Consider the following 21182-nt stretch of genomic DNA (forward strand, 5'->3'; position numbering starts at 1 on the left):
TTCACAACCAAAATTCCTGATCATTGGTGGTTCTATAGTGAGGCACAATGATGCCCCACCTCATCAGACTGAGTAAGGAGAGAGTCATGGTTAGCTGCATTTCCATGGCTAGCATCTTTCAAGTCACACAGGCACTCTGGTCATTGGACCACAGATACCAGTATGACTCTGTCATAGTCCATGTGGATATTAATGACCTGAAATTACCTCCCTTGCTATATACCATGCTGCTTTGCTATGGTTTCAGATATAGACAAAGACTTTTTCCACACCCATAATGCCTTTTTTTAGTCAATTTCAAACTGATAAAATTCCCGACTTAACTGAACCTATGAAGAAATATCTGGAGGTGATACTGCTCAGTGCTAGACATCTTAACAAGAAACTCCACTCCCTTCAAGCCTTCCTCTCACTGGAGAGTGTAGACATCTGTGCAGTAACAGATACATGTATTTATTATTTGTTTACCGGGAAAGTCTGACTTGGAACAAAGCCAATTTTCAGCAGAGTCCCAGGGAGAAATGCTCCAGATGCATGTCTTTGTAATGTGGAAGAAAACCGGAGGACCTGGAGGAAACCCACATGAATGCAGGGCGGACATGCAGACTCCACACACAAGGCACCCCAACCGAGAATCAAACCGGAGAACCTCTTGCTGTGAGGCGACAATGCTAATGTTGCACCACTGCTCTGTCCATGCATGGTTTAAAGTCATGGAGACCAGAAATTACAAGATTATAATGCATTTCACACCTTTAGGGAAGCTACTGCACAGAAAGGAACTAAAGGTGGAGTAGCCTCAGCCTATATTAAAAGCAATCTCACATCCAGACTAGTTAAAGTGTATCATGCACTGGAACTAGTACATGTGCAACTCACCATAAACAGGGTCTCGTACCATATCCTTGCAACCTATAGGTCCCCCTCCATGTCCCAGGAAACCCATACTGCCTGTCTCAATGTACTAGAGTCCCTCACCATTCCTCCCAATATGATCTTCATGTGGGATCTCAACTATCCTTCTACAGACTGGGAATCCTACACCTCTTCTAATGCACAAGCTCAGCAATTCTTACACTATGTTAATATCAAAATACTGGAACAGTTAGTCCATTGTCTTACCAGGGGTACAAACATCCTTTATCTTGTACTCACAAACATGGGGGAACAATGTTCCTCACCCAATGTAATGCCCTCGCTTGCCAGATCTGACCATAAGGCAGTATTGCTTGAAGTAAAAATTAAATCCAGGGACCCAGTGAAACCAAAAACTCTTAGGAACTATTCTAAAGCAAACATCTTGGTTAAATTCCAAGCACTACCAAATCTAATAAACACCATAGCATATGCTGAGCTATTTACAAAACTCCCTCATACACCCATACTGGTAGCTGTATAGGGTAACCTGTGCCCACTCATATTAAGAATAAGACAAACTCAAAAGACAAGCCACCCTGGTGGAATCATATCAGTCAGTTGTACAACAAATGAAAAAAAAACATCTTGGCCAAGCCTAGGAGGAACAAAGCCCAACATAATAACCCCCCCCCCCGATTAATCTAAACAGGGAGCTATGAGGGTTAATTAATACTGTAAAAGCTAAATTTGAAGAAAAAAATAGCTTATCGAGAAAAGGGCAACCATACAGCTTTCTACAGCACTGTCCATAGCCTCAAGGAAAATATGTCTCACCCACATTGAACCAGAGGCTATTGCCAACTTTTTGCCTGACATGTTCAGCTCAACTTTCTACCCCCACTCCTCCATGATAGTCCAAAGGGAATACTGCATACCACTATACCCCTAACTGTTATTAGGGAACTGGTCTTGAATGCATTTTCTAAGGCCAAAAAACACTGCATCAATGGGCCCTGATAACATCCTGGGATGCTTACTAAATAGCATGCAATATGACCTCTGTGGTCCACTTGAATCACTTTTCAGCTAGAACCTACAGTCTGATTTTGTACCCAAGGAATGGGAGATAGTTACAGTCATTCCCCTGCACAAAGGAGGTTCAACCACTGATCTGGGTAACTGCATGCTCATAAGTCTGACCATATGTAAGGGCATGGAAAGAATCATCATGGACGTGATAAATGAGGACATAGGTAACCTGCAAATGCTGGACCCATCACAGCTCAGCTTTGTTAAAAAGTAGGTCATTCCTATTAAATCTGGTGGACTTCTTTGAGATGGTCACCATAGGTTCATAGGATCATAGGTGTGTACTAGGCTAATGGCCCTGGAGCCTTTACAAGCCTAGCCCATGGAAGTGCCTTGACATTGTGCCACCTGATGTTAGTTCCCAGTGCCTCTATCAAGTAGAGCTACTGCAGTGATCCCCGGGGTGAACTTTCCATTTCCCATCCACTCATCAAGATTTCTCTTGAAGAGGGCCAGTGAGGTGCTTTGCTTGACATGTATAAGAAGTCTATTTCAGAGTACGGGCAGTCTCTGGGTTATGAACCTGTCCCTCCAGCATGTTCTGTTGATTGTGATAATGAAGTTGAGGTCTCTGGAGTGTGTGGTGTGGAGGGATTGGGATTTTTTAGATGTGGCATTTCTAACAGAGCTGGGTCAGACATGGCTTTGTAAGTCAAGCAGAGATCGCCTCTTAGTAGACAATATGAGACAGAGAATAGCTGGGTTTTTTGAGTCTGTCCATGTAGGACATGTGTTTAAGGCCTACGATCCTCTTTGTGAGGTACTTCTGTGGGCTTTATAGCTGTTGCATGTGTCTAGTGGGGTACATGCCAAATGGGGCATTATACTTGATGACTGGTCTAATGAGGGAAGAGTAGAGAGAGATGATGACCTCTTTCTTCCTAGATGGAAAACCCTTGGTAATCAGATGTGCCACATAGAAGGATTTCCTGACCACAGCGGCAATGTGGTGGTTGAAGGAGAGTTTTCTGTCAACCTGTCTCCCCAGATCTCTTATAATGCCTTCAGTGTTTAGTGGGCTCCCATCAGTGTGGTAATTAGTGGGAACTAACTTTTTCACAAAGGGGATGATGACGCATTTTTTAGCATTAAGCTTAAGACCATGGTTGTGACACCAGTCATTGGTCTCAGTGAGGCCTTTCTGTAGAATGTTATATCACTTGGGGAGTTAATAATGGCTCCCAACTTGCAGTCATCTGTGAACTTGGTCAGCCAGAGTCCCTCTGTGTTGGCCTGGACTTCAGAGAAGTAGAGGCCAAACAGGAGAATACCCAGGACTGATCCCTGTGGGACTCCACTCGTGACTTGGAGTCCGCTACTTTCACACTGTGGGCTCAATCTGTGAGCCAATTTACAACCCACATAGTGATATAGGGATTGATGCCTAGTTTGGTGAGTTTATTAATAACTCCTGAGTGGGGAATGGTATCAAAGGCCTTGGCCGGATCAAGGTAGGCTATATGAACTGCCTTGCCCTCATCCACAGTACTGGTGACCGACTCAAAGAAGTCAACAAGGTTGAGCAGGCATGATCTACCTTTCACAATACCAAATTGCATGGGATCTAGAGTTTGGAGATTCCCTATATCCTTGTTAATTAGGTCCATGATGATGCACTCCATAGCCTTACATATCAGACTCATCAGGCTAATAGCGCAATAATTCCAAGGGTCTGTAGTTGCTTCCCATTTATGGAAAGGGATGACTGTAGCAGTGCGCCATTCGGTAGGGACAAAGCCTGAGGTGAGGCTGTGATTGAACAGGGCACACAGATGTGGTGCCAGTTCACTTTGTAGTTCATGTAGAACACATCCAGGGATATTGTCAGGTCCTATGGAAGTTGTATTCTTGCCCTTGGACAATGAAGCTTTAACCTATGCTGTAGTAATGCTGGGTGCCTGGCATTCTTCCGGTATTGTGATTGGTCTTTTAGGGGATGAGAGATGGGTAAAGCTGGCACTGAATCTGTCGGTCAGTATGTTGGAAATATCTGTTGGCTCAGTATAGGAGGTACCATTGTGCAGTAACTCAGAGCAAACCTGGGTATTGCCGTGGAGATTCTTGATATAACTATAGAAGGCTTTGTGGTTGTTTTTGGTGTCTTCTGCAATTCTGCCTTCATAGCTGGCTTTAGAGATTTTGATGAGGGATCTCAACTTTTTGTTGAGGTTAATAAGGGAATTTTTCCAGTCTTGGGACTTCATCTTTTTCTGCAAAAGTTTCTGCCTTCTGTTGTAGAATTTAGTAATGGCAGGGGACCACCAGATTGGCTTCCTTTTTTTGAAGGAGAGCATCTTCGTTCTGTTGGGTATGGCTAGTTCCATGTGTTTATATATGTGTTCGTATAGTGAACTGGTGTATGATTTGGCAGTCATGTATCTATTTTCCATTGACATGGGGGCTGTGAAGTTAGCCACCTCTGTTTTTAGGAGCCCAAAGTCAGCCCTGGAGAAGTTTTTCATGGTGGTTACCATTGCAGGAGGTGTTGTTGAGATGTGGATTTCCATGGTGATTAATTTATGGTCAGATCTAACCAGGGAGAAATTGAGTATTGGTGTAGAGCAATGGTTACCCATGTTAGTAATAAGCAGGTCAAGGATGTTGCTTCCTCTAATGGGGGTAAAAATGAGCTGGTCCAGGCCATTGGAATTGATGAATTCCAGGAAGCGCTGGGCCAGTGTATTGGTGCATGAGTAGTTTTCCCAGTTGATTGAGGGGTAGTTGAAGTCACCTAGTATGAGAGTGTTATGCTGTACTCTAATATTTGCAAGGGTGCTTAGGAACATGGAGTGAGAGTCTTGGGACATGGTTGGGGACCTATAGCTGGCTACGACCTGAATCGGCATCTTACCCAATGTTAGTTGTACCTGAAGTATCTCAGATGCGTTATGCTGGGCTACTAGTCTGGAGGTGCCCATATCCTTTATGAATATGGAGACACCACCACCTTTGGAGCTTTGGTCCATGTTCTGAGGCCGAAAGTTGTGGAATGTGTTATAGCCTGGTAGTGCAGGGCTGCTTTCTGCTGCTTTAAACGAGGTCTCCATTACAGTACAAATGTCGATGTTCTCCGTTTTGAGGAGTGCTTTGAGCAAGTGCATCTTGAGATTTAGACTTCTAGCATTGAGCAGCATGACCCTCAGATTTCATTTATTTATAGCTGTTACAATGGTAATTTGGTCTTTGGAACATCACCTAAAAAAGGCACTGTAGGGGTGGCAAGAGCCTTAGCCAGTATTCGGAAACCCAGGGGTGACAGATGCAGGCCAAATCTGGCAAAGCATCAAGGTCTGTCAATCATGTTATCCCAAGCAGACAGATAATGGATACCCTTAGAATGACACCAGCAACTTAGTCAATTGTTGAAGTCAATCATTTTCTGCTTGTACTGCGGTATCATTCTGGGTGACGGTAGGATGCTGTTCAGCACTAGGGTCATACCTGCCTGGGCCACATAATCCAAGAGCTCCTCCATGTCTCTTTTCATGTAATCCAGGGAGGTACATCTCAGGTCATTCACACCCACAAGGACAGTGACAGAGTCATACTTGTAATTGTTGAGGAGTGACCTGAGTGCTTGTGTTATGTGTCATATTCTGGCACCTGACAGACAGCTGACTGTTACCTTCTCCTTAATCAACCTAGTGCGTGGGACATCAGTGTGCCTCACTATCGAGTCACCTATGATTAGTGTATTGGGAAAGCTGCTTTGCCTTAGGGGCTTAGGTTGAGGGGCACACTGTGTAGGTGAGCTATGTGTATTGTGGTTTGTGTTGTGGTGGTTGAGTGCATTTCTGCTTTGGAGGTCTCTGCTGTTTGGGTAGATTTCTATTGAGAGCCTCCACAAAGGTGGATGCGTGATTTGTGTTTTTATGTGAGAGCTGTGATGGTGGGTGCTCTGGAGGACTATGTGTTGCATGTGGTGTGGTGCAGGTGTTGACCTTCTCTTCTTGACCACCAAAGCAATGGATGAAGGCAAATCTGTGCACACAGATTACCTCAACCTTGCCAAGGCTTTTGATACAATACCCCATTCAGGCATTATAGACAAGCTCATTAAATTAAGTATAAACCCTTTTATCACCCACTAGTTAGCCAACTGGCTTACTGGTAGGACCCAAGAGGTCAAAATATGTGAGGCCACCTCTACCAAGAGGCCAGTCATTAGCTGAATTCTCCCAGGGCTGAGTACTAGGTCTGCTCCTTTTTGGCATCTATTACTCTGAAATGGAAGCAAACACTGAAGGTGTAAGGCTGACTAAGTTTGCCGATGATTGCAAGCTGGAGGTTATCATTGACTCCCTGCAGACACTAGCATTCTTCAAGAAGGCCTATCTCTGACTAACAAATGGTGTTAAAGCCATGGTCTTAAACTCAATGCTAAGAAATTCATAATTGTACCCTTTGGGAAGTCAACCATCCTGACTAATTAACATGTTGATAATATGCTCCTAAGAGTCGACCCAGTGGTCAGGGATCTGGGTACGCACATTGACAGTAGCCTTACCTTCAACCACCACATAGCCACAGTGGTGAAGAAATCCTTTTATGCTGTGCAACTTATAAGTAAAGGCATGGCATCTAGGTCCAAAGAGATCTTTATTCCACTGTACTCTGTCCTTATCAGACCAGTCATAGAGTACAATGCTCCCTTCAGTATATACCTGACCAGGCATATGCAGCAACTAGAGTGACTTCAGAGGTTCCTTACAAAAATAATACATGGTGTAAAAAAAAACTGCCTTATGCAGAACATTAAACCCCTTTCTCTCAACTCAGTCTCCTATAGATTGCTGAGGGTTTATCTGTGCCTGGCTTACAAGGCATCCATAAACCCCACACTTATAAATTTCCTTTATATTCATAAGTCAAAACAGTACTAGAAATATAAGATCTAAAGACCTAAATTTTATCTCTGATTTAAACAGAACATACTGGAGAGACAGATATGTGTCCCAGATATTGCCCCTCCTATGGAATAGGCTTCCCATCCATGTGAAGCTGAGTTTGTCTGTTACCCAATTTAAGCACAACCTAGATCAGTGGATGGGTAATAAGAAATTTACACCAGGCCTGGCACCAATATCTCTTATGGAGAGAGGTAGCTTAGAAATGCCTGACTGTCAATGCCCTCTTCTTATTTATTTATTTATTTATTTTATTTTGACATTTGTTAACCAGGTATGTCGGACCAAGCATGCACCCTTTTTCAGTGCAGGCCCAGAGAGAAAAGCTCCATACATAACGATTATTAAAGTAGAAATAACACAAAGTACAGAAAACTTCAAATACATGACAGACACTAAACAGAGAAGTAACTATAGATGCCAGAAAAATCTCAAAATACAGTACAAAATATATCAATCAGCAAGCAATGAAGTATATGAGTATAAAAGACATATGGCAGTAACTATAGTTACATAAAAATCTCAAAAATACAGTTGAAAATAGAGCAAGATGCAGGATGTCATTATTCTTTCTGGAAAACTTATCTAAGTTTAGAAAGGCTCTCTGGATCATTAGCCTAATAACAACCTATGAATCTATGAATCACAAACCAAGATCTCTGGTTAACTAGGTTTGCAGATGAATGTAAACCAGGTGTCATTCTCAAGTCCCACTTTGATGCTCAACCCATTCAGCATGAGCTTACATTTGTCAATACCTGGTATTACAGGTATTGACAGGTATAACAGGCTCAAATTAAATGCAAAAAAGTACAATATTGTTATGTTCGGCAGACAACCCCCAGCTTATAGCATAGACAATACCCTACTTCATACTGAGAATGTTGTTAAAGACATTGGAACGTGGGTTGATAATTCCCTCTCCTTTGATCATCATGTTGTTATAGCGGTTGATAACTTCTTCTGCTTAGCACATTTGATCACAAAGAAATATCATCCAGATCTAAAGTAGTCATTGTCCCCTAATATTCTGCATTGATTAGGCTAGCCATAGAATACAATGCACTCTTTGGAATGTAAATCACTAGACATGTCAAAGAACTGAAAAGACCCCAGAGGCTCCTAACTAAAATAATCATTGGTTGAAGAATCCTAAGCTACCAGAAAAGAGTGGAAATACAGTCCCTTTATTCAGCATCCTATGAATTCCTGAGGGTGGTTTGTGCCTTGTTTTTTTACCATTAAGTATCACAGTACCCAGTAGTTCAGGATCCCTTTTACCTCCATAAATCAAACAATCCCATTAATACTAGGACCAGAGATCTAACCCTGCAGCAAACAAAGCATAATGGAGATAGAGGCCTGAATGGAGAGATGATAAGTCAGCAAGTAAATGAGAGTAGTGGTGCTGAAATTGAAATCATCCTCAAGTGTTGGTGAGTACCTCCATGAGGTGGACCCTGTTTTTCACAAAATTTCACCAAGATGACATTGATATATAGACTGAATTTATATAACATATATCATGGACAGAAGTAGGTTAAAAATTAAAAAAGAGAGCTGGGTGCACAAGACCCAGGATAACAAGTGCTCAGTCCTGGTAGGCATACTGGTGCCAGGAATGAAAAAGATGACAGTGTAGAATCCTCAAAATACGGAAACATTGTTACAATGGGGCTAGGCCAGGACCAAGGAGACGATGGCCCCCTGTTGTAGAAGGAAGTAGTAGTAGTTCACAAAAATCACAAAAACCTGATAGGCCAAAAAAGAGCCATAAAGATGATAAAGTGGACTATTGAGGATAAGAAAGAAACTATGTATTGTTACTATTATTCAAAAAGCCCAGAATTTCCAGACACAAGATATACAAAATGATTGAAATTAGAGGAAAGAAAAATCCTTCCACATGAAAAACTGTCAGAAGCTTGAAATGAAAATTTGTGTTCATTAATACAACAGATTTGTGAAAAACAGTATATAGATCAAGAAACTTTGACCTGTTTGGAAAAACAAGCATCTAAGGAAGTGTGAAAATATAAACAACAAAACCTAGAAATATTTGAAAAGTATAAAAAAGAAATATGGATATGGGAAAGAAAGAGACATTTGATATGGTGCAATATTTATGCAAAGGAGAAAACCAAATTTATCAATATAAAGAAGTCAGCTCCAAAGATATTCAAAGAGAAATATGGGCAAAGGCATCTGGATATGGAAAATTTCACAATAAAAAATAATATCACAAAGATGGAACATAGAAAAGAAGATTAGTAAAGTAGAAGTTACACTTATCAAGGGTATTAGAATTCATCAGAGATTTGGGATGCATGGCTAGGCTTAAAAAGGCCCGTGTGGTCATTGGTGTGGTAAAAACCTAAGAACCTTTAAAAAATAGAAGTTGAAGTTATGGAGTACCTGCAAAGTGAAGGATTTAGTGTAGAAGGTCTAATATGTATTACATTACACCATGATGGAGTGAGTCCTCAAATTAAGGAGAAGCAGGAAGATCAGGAGACATCTGAAGAAGAAATATGGATGTGAGAAAGAAAAAGGGATTTAATATGGTATAATATTTATGCAAAGTAGAAAGCAAAACTAACCAATACAAAAAGAGCAGCACCAAAGATATTTGAAGAAAAATACAGGCAAAGGAATCCAGACATGGAAAACTTTACAATACAAAAAATAAGAAAACAAAGAAGAAAAGTAGAAAAGGAGATTAGTAATGGAGAAGTTAAAGAGTTAGAAACTGAGGTTATGGAGTACTTATGAAGTGAAGGATTCAGTGTAGAAAATTTAATTCAGAAAGCACTACAACAGGATAGAGCAATGGATATCCAAATTAAGAGGAAATTAGTGGAACAGGAAGCAATTGGTCAGGTGCCATATGAAGATATTCTGGAGCCTTCCACAGGAAACCAGTATAAATGTTCACTTGAAGCTAGACAGCAAGGGAAGGAACAAGAAAATGTGGAAACTCTTATACAGTCAGTCCTGAGGAGATATAGGCCAGTGAGGTCCCATATGACAGAGCAATGGATGGCACAGGATAAAATTGAAGGGAATGTGCCACAGGAAGATGCTGTAGAACTTTATATAGAATGCCTGCAGGAAATGGAAAACAAGGGATGTGCCCTAAGTCTGGAAAAAAATGAGCTGAGAGAAGAGTTGCTTGATTTAATAGACATAGATAGATATATTAAGATCAATGAAATAAATAGACTGCCGAAGGTCAGTAAAGCCCAAAAAGTCAGAAGTCTCATAAAACAAATGAACACCGCAATTAGGACTGTCCCTAGAGATCCATGTGACATATCAGAAGTAAACAGGATATATTACTGTGCAGCTAAATTAATAACTGATAATGTTCTACCACAAAATCATAGGGTAGTGAGGAAAGGAAGGGGAGAAATTGGATACCATCATGGAAATATCGAATAGAGAAAAGTATTAAGCAATTAAGACAAAATGTGTCACTGTTAAAAGACTATAGAAGAGGGAATAGGTCAATAAAATACTAAGAAAGATAGATGTGATAAAAGCAATGCACAGTATTAGAACAGACCAGGATCTATCATGCACGATCACAAATAAACTAAACATTTCAGTACAGGTGGAAAAAAATTAGAAGATACTAAGATAAATATAAAGGAAAAGTACAAAATAAACAATTTATTGATGACCCAAAAAGTTTAATAGAGATCTAAGAAAAAAGTCAAAAGGAATTGGAAAACTGCCAAAAAAAGAAGAAATGGATACATTTTGGAGAAGTATCTATGAAGATCCTGTGGAGCATAACAAATATTCTAAATGGATAGAAGAAGTAAAAGAAAGAATAAGAAGTTTAAAGGTACAGGATATTAAATGGGATGAAGTAACAGCCAGACAGATTAAAAAAAAAAGTTAGGAAAAGTCTCTAATTGGAAAACCCAGGCCAAGGTGAGGTACCTAACTTCTGGTTAAAATTATTAACATCTTTGCACAAAGATTTAGTCATGAGTAAAAGCTATTTATATGTGCACTCAGAACAGACACCAACCTGGCTAACAACAGGAAAAACAATGCTCCTACTTAAGAGTGAACCTGCAAGCTACCCTAAAAATTATAGACCAATAACTTGCCTTCCAACGATGTATAAACTATACATGGGAATTGATGCTGACAGAGTTTATAGTCATTTAGAAGAAAACTCAACTATGGCAGTAGAATAAAAGTGCAATAAAAAAATGTCATATGCAACAACGGATCATTTGTTGTTAAATAAAGTCATATTGGAGAACTGTTAAAAGGGGAAGAATCTAAGTATGGCATGGATTGACTACAAAAAAGCATTTGCTAGTATCCTTCATTCATGGAGAAAAGAGTGCTTAAAAATGTATGCGATACACCGTCCACTGATTGACTACATTACAGTGACCATGAAACAGTGGCAGACCACTTTGCAATTAAACCATGATAAAGGAGAAATTATTATCCCAGGAATAAAAATGAAGAGAGGGATATTCCAGGGTGACTCTCTGTCACCCATGCTTTTCTGCCTTGCCCTTAACCCATTAAACAGTTTACTAAACAGCTTAGGCCATGGCTATAATTTGGCTCCTAGAAAACAACAAAGTGTAAAGACTTCTCAACTTCTCTTTGTCAATGATTTAAAACTGTATAGCTCATCAGATGAGGAACTGAAAGCACAGCTGCAGGTTGTCAAAACGTTTTCAGATGATATAAGAATGTCACTTGGTCTTGATAAATGTGCAAAAGCAACCTTTAAAGCAGGAAAACTGCAGCAACAGGAAAACATCAGTTTGGGACAAGAATGTGATATAAATGAACTTGAGCATAAATATTTGGGAATTGATGAAGGATCAACAATAAAACATGAACAAATGCAAATAAAACTTAGTAAGGAATACTTTAGAAGACTTAAATTAATCCTGAAAACAGCGTTGACATCTAGCAATAAAATTCAAGCTATAAACCAATTTGCTCTTCCTGTCCTAACTTAAAGTTTTGGAAACTAGCATAAAACAAGAATCGCAGGATCACCACAGCTTGCAAGTACAAACACTTTCATTAAAATAATAGAACAGATGAGCACTTTCCCGTTGTGCAACCAACACTTCTTCAGATCTAAAAAATAACATCACTACACCATTTAAAAATACTTGAATGGTAATCCCATAGATCCTTCTGTTCAATTACATCATTAAATCAATTTCCTTCCCTTTAGTACATGTCTTAAAGAGACACATGCATTCAAGCCAGGATGTTTGTCAGCTTGAAGCCTTAAAATCCATTTGAGTTCCATAGATTCAGTGTAGTTTATCATATCACCCCCCCCCCAGCACTCACAGGAATAATCTGAAGTACTCTAAAAACAAACGCATGATCTTTATTTTCTTTAATATGTTTGGCCAAAGCATTTTTAATATTGCCTGCTCTAATATCATAAGAATGACCAAATATTCTGTCTTTCAACCATTTGTTGGATTTACCAACATAAAAACCCTGACAGGACCTGCAGGTTGCTAAATATACAATGTTCTCAGTACTGCAGTCTGCATAAAACCTAGAACAAAAAGTATAGTTTAACCAAGGATCTTTAAATACTTGTTCTTGGGATATATAAGTACATGCCCTATAATGTTGGCATCTGAAGATGCCCATTCTGTTGGATTGTTGATGCCCTCCCCCCATACTAGATGGATGTTCAGCACATAACTGCCTCTTCAGGCTCAAACAATTCTTGTATGAAAAGGAGGGATTAGTTCCAACTAATTCTGCTCTTATTATCACTCATGAGTACCCCCCAGTTCTTATGTATAATATTGCATACAGCTCCTACATCACTGGTATATTTTAAGCCAAATCTAAGCTTAGATGTCCTAATAGTGGGCACCCTATTGTTGGTATTACATCTTGAAAAGTATGGGGCAGCAAAAGTTCTCTCATTCATAACTCACTCTTTGTTCTGGGTTAAAATGCTGCTCAAATAACCTATCTTAAAAAAATGATCCATCGTTTTCTTTATGTTTTGATTAAAGTCATCATCCTGCGTACATAGTTGTGAAATCCTCATGTATTGGCCCATTACTATGTTGGGGTATATAAACCTAGGGTGCATACTATCAAAAGATAGACTATTTTTCCAACACCCTTTATGATACAAAGTTGTCTCATCCCCACCGATGTCATTGATTACTACATGTATGTCTAAAAAATCCATCTCCTTTGGGGAGCATTGCATCCTGAACCTCAAATAGTCAGTCGTGTGGATTATGTAATCAAGGAAGGTGTTCAGTTCATCTTGACCCCCCCCCATACAATAAACACATCGTCAACAAAATAACGGTAAAATTTCACATGCTGCTGATACACTAAGCTATTGAGTACATATTGCTCCTCCTACACATTCATAACCAAATTGGCATAGGAATTTGCACAGGGGGTGCCCATGGCAACCCCCATTTCTGTGCAAAAACGGAATCCCCATAGATGAAAACATTGTCGTTTAGAACCAAGTCTAATAAGGAACAAATTGTGTCTACAGCAGTATTATCAAAATCCTCTCTTCAAACTAATATGGCCCTGATGGTATCCAGTCCATAGTCATTAGGAATACAGGTGAACAAGTTCACAACATCCAGAGTCACAATTAGTAACTCTGTTACCCTTCCATATGTTTCCACAAATGTAAACAAATCTGTCTGAAACTGTTCTGTATCCTTAAGTACAACAGGAATGGATGTCAATATACATTTCAATTTATTTTCATCATAAAGAGAACATGCTTGCGTAATCTAACTCTCCCCCGATACTATTGGATGTAGAGGAGGGTTTGTTAGAGATTTATGGACCTTTGGTAGGCCTTTAATAACTGGTATTTTTGGTTCAATTATATTCAAAAAATCATATACTTCACGATGTATGGTACCATCAAGAAGCATCTCATATAAGGCACTGTGTACATAATCTATTATGGATCTCACTCTATCCTTATTTATGTATTTATACGTGGCCTCTTCATTCAACATTTTAAGCATCATACAATCGTAGTCACTAAAATTAATGACCACAATTGACCCTCCCTTATATTGAGGGTCTGATATTGATGTAACAATTGCCCTTTAAACCTTTCAAGGCATTATTTTCTGCAGCAGTTAAATTATAATATCTCTTGTTCCTATGTCCATACATATATTACATAAGTCATTCTCACAAGTTTTAATGAACAATTGTATATGTAGAGGCATCACTGGCATATAAGTACTGGGGTGCCTAAATGGCGTCTATTCAAAACATTACTGTTGTCATTAAACATTAATTTCAAAGTCAAATTGCGGCAAAACAATCGTAAATCAGTCAGTACATCACTCACATTCGAAGGTGCAGAGGGGATAAAACTCAGTCCTTTGTTTAGGACCGACAGCTCTACTTTGCTCAAAATATAATCCGATAAGTTGTATACAAGGAAATTCATCTCCTCACTTTGCATGTTCCCTGGTAACATTCACTGGAGTGTTTCCTCTTGTTCCGCCCTCTGCTGTTCAACTGAGCTGATCACATCATCACTGGAAGAGAAGGAAAACCCTTGCTTATAGCTGCCCTCACTTTCGGTCTGGCCCCTGTGTCATGATGATGAGATGTATTCCCCATTTGCATTAAGACAACAGGTGGCTGATTTCCAGTGACTAAAGGATTGTTCAGCACAGCATTGCCTAAATTGTTGGGAGGCTGATTTACCCTTCTATCAGTGTTGCTCTCAACATTGTTTTTGCACAGTCTCTCTATTAAGTGGAGCTTCTGTACTATTGTTATCTGCTCCAGTAAAAGCTGGGTCATTACTGACTCTTTATGTTGTCTTTGGCCAGACAAAAATGTGTCCCAACACAAAGTCATTATAACCTCTCATCAATTTTTTTGTTTTATTATGCTGCTGTTTCAACTCATAAATGTCCACGTAGGAAATTATTTTTTTAATTTATTTGCATGCTGTTCATTCTTGTAGCGTTGCTCAATGTTCTGCCTACATTTCTCTACTACTTCCAAAAGCTGACATTCAATAGGTTGAAAGTATTCTATCAGCAGATTTATATACTTAAAACTTAAAACTAAATTTGTTTGTTGCTGTTGTTTGAGAAGTTTGGCATGTGCCTTGCCATAACTTGGCATGCAGAGCACTTGCAGCCCCCTGGGGACAATTTTATAATGCAGGCAAGCCTCTAGATGTAGGCATTGCCATTGTTGTCTTTTTAACTTAAAAAGATTGCCCTCCAGTTCTCGTACCATTTTCAAGAAATCAGGAAAGTCATTATTAACAGTTTGTACCTCTTCATTGCCGTCCCCGAAGTTAGGCCCAAGGAAAGGATTTTCAGGTGGATGAATCACCTTGTTCCACTTCTGTTGTAGATTTCTATTCATCGGATTATTCAAACTGTTCTCTTAGACCAACAAGCACATTTAATCCTCCACTACATCCCCTTCTTAGCCTATTTGAGAATGTATGTGAACTAGACATTAGGCACATAACACACTCACGTGCATACAATAATGTAGGTATGCATAGGAAAAACAATATTAGTTATGAACAAACACAAAACACAAGCACTTAAACTTTTTAGATCTTTACAAGTTAGAATAGTTAAGCCAGACAAGGGGGAGGTCTGGTAATTTTTGATTCTATTGACAATAATAACAAAATGGATTTAGTTTTGAACAGCACTGCTTATTCTAAGTAATCGCTGAACGAGATGAATGTAGCATACTCTCGAATTAGAGGTTATTTTAGTGACTTGTTTATCGAGGCAAAAATTGATCTTGATACATACAACTACATCAATATGTCCTATCCTAAGACACCAGTAATGTTTGGTATTCCCAAAATACACAAGGACAAGTTTAATCCACCTATGAGGCCAGTCATTGACGGTAGAGCCTCTTTAACTTTTCATTGTGCGAAATTAGTTGATTCCATCTTACAAAAATACTTAAATACTTAAAATTCAAACTACAAGTATGCAAAGACTCATGGTCTTTCTTACAAAAGTTAAATGGCTTAGAATTTAATCAAGGGAATAACTTTTTGACTATTGATGTGGTTGATCTGTATACTTCTATCTCTCAATTGGAGGCTGTAGAATGGATTGCCCTTTCACTGAAAAACAAAAATGCACCAGCGGTGGAAATTGATTTAGTCACAGAACGTATTGACATTATCCTCACAAACAACTTTTTTATGTTTAATGGTGAATATTACCTGCAAAAACAAGGTGTCACCATGGGTTCACCATGTGGGGCTAGCCTGGTAAACCTTTTCATGGCCTACTGGGAGAATTTGTTTATATTTAATAAACCAGAAATTAACACTTCTTTAATTTACTATACTAGATTTTTAGATGGCATCTTTATCATTTTTAGAGGTGACAAGAATCAAGTGTTACAACTTATGAACTATTTCAACTCTACAACGAGTTTCTTTAAGTTCACTTTTAAATTTAACACTGAATGCACTGATTATTTAGACATTAAATTGATCAAAGACCCAGTTAACAAGAGATTCCTTTCAAAAATATTTAGGAAATCTACTTATTGTAACTCTTTCTTGCACTACACTAGCGCCCATCCATACACACAAAAGAGATCAATAGTAAAAAGTCAACTTATTAGGGCTGCAAGAATGTGTTCATTAGATAGTGATTTTTTAGTTGAATGCCACCTACTGAAAGATATGTTTCAAAAACGTGGCTATCCTACTACTTTAATAGACTCACTAACTGAGAAAATTCAGTGCAAACATAATAATGGTTATTTCAAACCTCTGTTGATACGGATAGATGTAGGCCAGATTTTCCAGGTTAAGTCTCCTGATGATCCAATATACAACAACAATACTTTGAGCCACAACACTACCCATCAGATAATAACTACCAATACCTTTATGCCGGTCAGCAGATCAGCTCAGGATAGAAATTACCAGATTGACAAGAATACCACTTATAATGTGTGTTTTATTACAAGTTTTAATAACGATAGTGAACAGGTCAAAACAATCTTATATAAAAACTGGTCCTTTTTATATAAGGACAACTTTATAGTTGATAGACTAGGCCATCTACCTAAAATTGTCTATAGAAGTTGGGCTAATCTGAAAAGCCTCCTAGAAACTAAAATCACTAGATCTAGTGGGAGATCTTATGGCACGTTTACATGCGGGGCATGTAGGATGTGTAAGCACATTAGGACTGGTAGTTCATTTGAGGTAGGTAATAACAGCAAGTATTTTATTAAACATAAATTGAATTATGAATCTAAGGGAATAATATATTTAGCAAAGTGCAACAGCTGTCCGGTGTTTTACATAGGTAAAACTGATCGGAAGTTTTGTGAAAGAATTTACGAGCACACTTATGCTATAGATAAAAATAAAAGTGAAAATGCATTAGCTAGACACTCATCTTTAAGTAATGGCCACATATTTCACTTTCAAGCCATTGACCAGATACCGCCAGACATTAGAGGAGGACCCAGTTTTTTACTTCTTGAGGTACGTGAACTGGAATGGCAATTAGCCCTTGATGCCTTTGCACATCCAGGTCTGAACGAAAATTGCAATATCTCTTGCTTATTAAAATTAAAAAGTCTTATGAGATGATAAAAATATTTATATTTAAAAATATTATATTTTATTAGTATTCTTTTTTAGGATAAAGTCTCATAATGCTTGTAGCATGCGTTTATATGATTATTATGTGCAGTACCTGTCCGATTTTTAACCTGAGAACTTGCCTAACAAGTACATTTGATTGTATAGGTTTATCAAGGTTATTACTGTTTTCTAGTTGACACTTTTAGTCATTATTCTGTTTAAATTACTTTTAGAAGTATTTGTAAACTATAGTTTTTTATTTTGGGTTTTAGTTGACACTTCTATTCATTGACTGGTGTATGCGTTTAATGCTAAGTAGAGCTGATAGGTTCACGATATCACATGACACTAGTTGCCGGTTTTTAGATTGCTTCTTTGAAATTTGTTTGTATTTCTGAAGAAGTTACTCTACGAGGGTGATGAAAAACGTGTGGAGTTTTTACAATAAACTGTTTTATGTTTAAAGTATTCTGACTGCAGCTGTTGGACATCCTTTTTACTTGCTTGTCTTTAGCTGTTTAGCCTTTTTGGTTTGTTGGCCTCAAATATATGTCCTATGCAGCCCGACTGAAAAAACTCCGGCTGTACTCAGTGGCATATCGCTTACTCAGAGGTGATCTCTGCCTGACTTACAAAGCCATGTCCAGCTCAGAATTGATGGACAAGCTCCACCTAAAGAAATATAAGTCACTGCGAGCCACGCACTCTAGTGAGCTAAACCTCACCACAACAATAAATAGAACATGCTGGAGGGATAGATTCCTGTCACAGAGACTCCCCATGCTTTGGAACAAAATTCCAAACTACATTAGGCAGAGCCCCTCACTAACACTCTTCAAGAGAAACCTTGACAAGTGGATGGGTAACAGAAAATACACCCCTGGGATCACTTCATTGACTCTGCTTGATAGAGGATCAGTTAATTAATCAATGGGGTGGCGAAAGCCGACACACTCTGGCTAGGCTCATAAATGCCCTCGGGCAGATAGCCTAGTACCTACCTATGAACCGATGAAAAAAAAGTTCCAACTGCTGGTAAAGGATGCTGTCAAGACAACAAGTTTCCAAAGCATAAAACAAGAATGACAGGACCACCACAGCTCACAAGTACAAACACTTTTATTAATTTTTATTATTTTTTAAGAGTACTTCAGATTGTTCCTGTGAGTGCTAGGGATTGATTTGATAAACTACACTGAATCTATGGAACTCAAATGGATTTTAAGGCTTCAAGCTGACAAACATTCTGTTTTGAATGCATATGTCTCCTTAAGACCTGTACTAAAGGGAAGGACATTGATGTAATGATGTAATTGATCAGGAGGGTCTTTATAATTACCATTAAGTATTTTTAAATGGTGTAGTGATGTTATTTTTTAGATCTGAATAAGTGTTGGTTGCACAATGTGAAAGTGCTCATCTGTTCTATTATTTAATAAAAGTGTTTGTACTTGCGAGCTGTGGTGGCCCTGCCATTCTTGCTTTGTGCTTTGGAAACTTCTTCTTGTCTTGGCAGCAACCTTTACCAGCAGTTGGAACTTTTTGTGTGCTTTTGTTTTGAACTTATAGTTTTGGAGTGATAGACTGGCCCCAAGACATGTTGAGGAGACTAGATAAGAAAACAAGAAGGATACTTCATACTCACCAAATGATTTATAAAAATCAGTGAATACCAAGATTATATATTTCTCATTCCAAAGGAGGTATGGGCCTTCTTGAAATTGATTACATGTATAGATCTGCAGTCATGGGACTCCACACATCTGCTGACCTCACAAGACCCAAATATAGTGAAAGTTTTGAAACATGAGGAGACTAAATCTAAGATGACTTCTCTGCTTAATCTAGCAGAAGCATATCGGCGTCAAACAGGAATGGAAATCAAACCAGAAGTAGATACAAATCAGGCAGCAACTCAATGTACCAAAAAACAAAACAAAGAATATAAGGTAAAGGACCAGATGAAAAGGCAAGAAATGTGGAAAATGCATAAATATAGTAGCAGGTATAGAAAACTTCTGGAAGAACCTCATGTTGATTAGGAATGAATGCAGGAATGGTTAAGGAGAGGCAAATTCAAACCAAGAGATGAAAGGTTAATATTGGCTGCCCAAGATGGTGGGCTGCGTACACGTTGGTTTACAAAGTGCATTGAACATGTGGAAGAAACAGACAAATGAAGGTTTTGTAAAACTGAATTGGAAACAGTTGCACACCTTGCTGCTGGTTGTGATATACTAATGGCAGAAGGACTATATACGGAAGGCATAATAATGTGGCATGATTGTTGCCCTGGGGATTGTGCAAACATGGCATTGAAGTGGCTGAAAAACACTGGAAACATGAGCCACAAAGCATCATAGAAAATGATGAAGTTTACATCACATGGGATCAGCCATTACCAACAGTTCAAAAGATAGATGCTAGAAAACTGGATATAGTGGTCCAGGAAAAGAAGACAAAAGTAGCATTGATCATTGAAATCACTACACCCAGTGACTACAGTGTGTTGCATACAGAGAGACACAAAGTCATAAAATATCAGGATTTGCAGGCAGAAATGAGAGCAAGGTAGAAGAAAGATACCCAGACATTTCCAATAGTAGTAGGAGCAATGGGTCTTATAAAAAAGAATCTACACTCGTGTTTAGATATGTTGCCAGTCCATGTATCCCCATAGAAATTGCAGAAGGAGTCATTACTGGGCACATTGTGGGAGCTGCGAAGAGCACTACTGGCTGACATCAAAGACGGAAACAATACTAATTTCATGAATTTTGATCATACTTTGACTTAGGAATGGGGTACATTGTCTTCATGGTATTAGAAACCCAAAAGATTTGGAGAAATTAAAAGAGAGAGAGACAGAGAGAGAGAGAGAGAGAGAGAGAGAGAGAGAGAGAGTTTCATTACACAATGCCTACCCTACCTCTGGAACAGAATTTCACTATAAGTTAAACAGTGTAGCACATTGTACCCCTTCAAATGGGAACTAGATGACTGGATGGGTATTCACAAATCCCCCCTGGATTAACTGGTCCAGCCTTCCTTGAAAAAGTGAATAAGGTTTAAGGGTGGGTGGTGACAAGGCATGAAAGACCACTAGGTTCAGTTGCCTTGTATGTCCTATTATCCTATGGTCTTATGATCTTATTAGGAACTGCTATCTCTGTCTTTTTCTAAATGGGTGTAAAATTCTTTAGCGAAGATTGCTGTTGTATAGAGGTCAAGGGTGGTAAAGTCATATTGAAGGTTGAGGTAGGCACGTATGTATATATACATATGTATTTATCTATCAATGTGGATATGTATGTATGTATGTATATATGTAAGCAGATACATAAGTATGTATGCATGCATATATTTATGCTTATATGCATACATGTATGTATTTATATGAATTTGTTAACAGGGTACAGAACTAATCAAAACTGGACAATTTTAGTCCAGGCCTGGATATACACACACACACACACACACACACACACACACACACACACACACACACACACACACACACACACACACACACACACACACACACACACACATATTGTTTCGGTTTCATTTCCATCACATAGATTGAAAGTTTGTGATCAGACTTCACCAGGTAATGACATACCAGAAGAGCAGTGCAAGAGGCACACATATTTGTAAGAATCAGGTCAAGAATCTCCTCTTGTAGG

The sequence above is a fragment of the Protopterus annectens genome, chromosome 1.part1 (genome assembly GCF_019279795.1).
Source record: "Protopterus annectens isolate FY-2018-M chromosome 1.part1, PAN1.0, whole genome shotgun sequence".
In the NCBI taxonomy this organism is placed as follows: Eukaryota; Metazoa; Chordata; order Ceratodontiformes; family Protopteridae; genus Protopterus; species Protopterus annectens.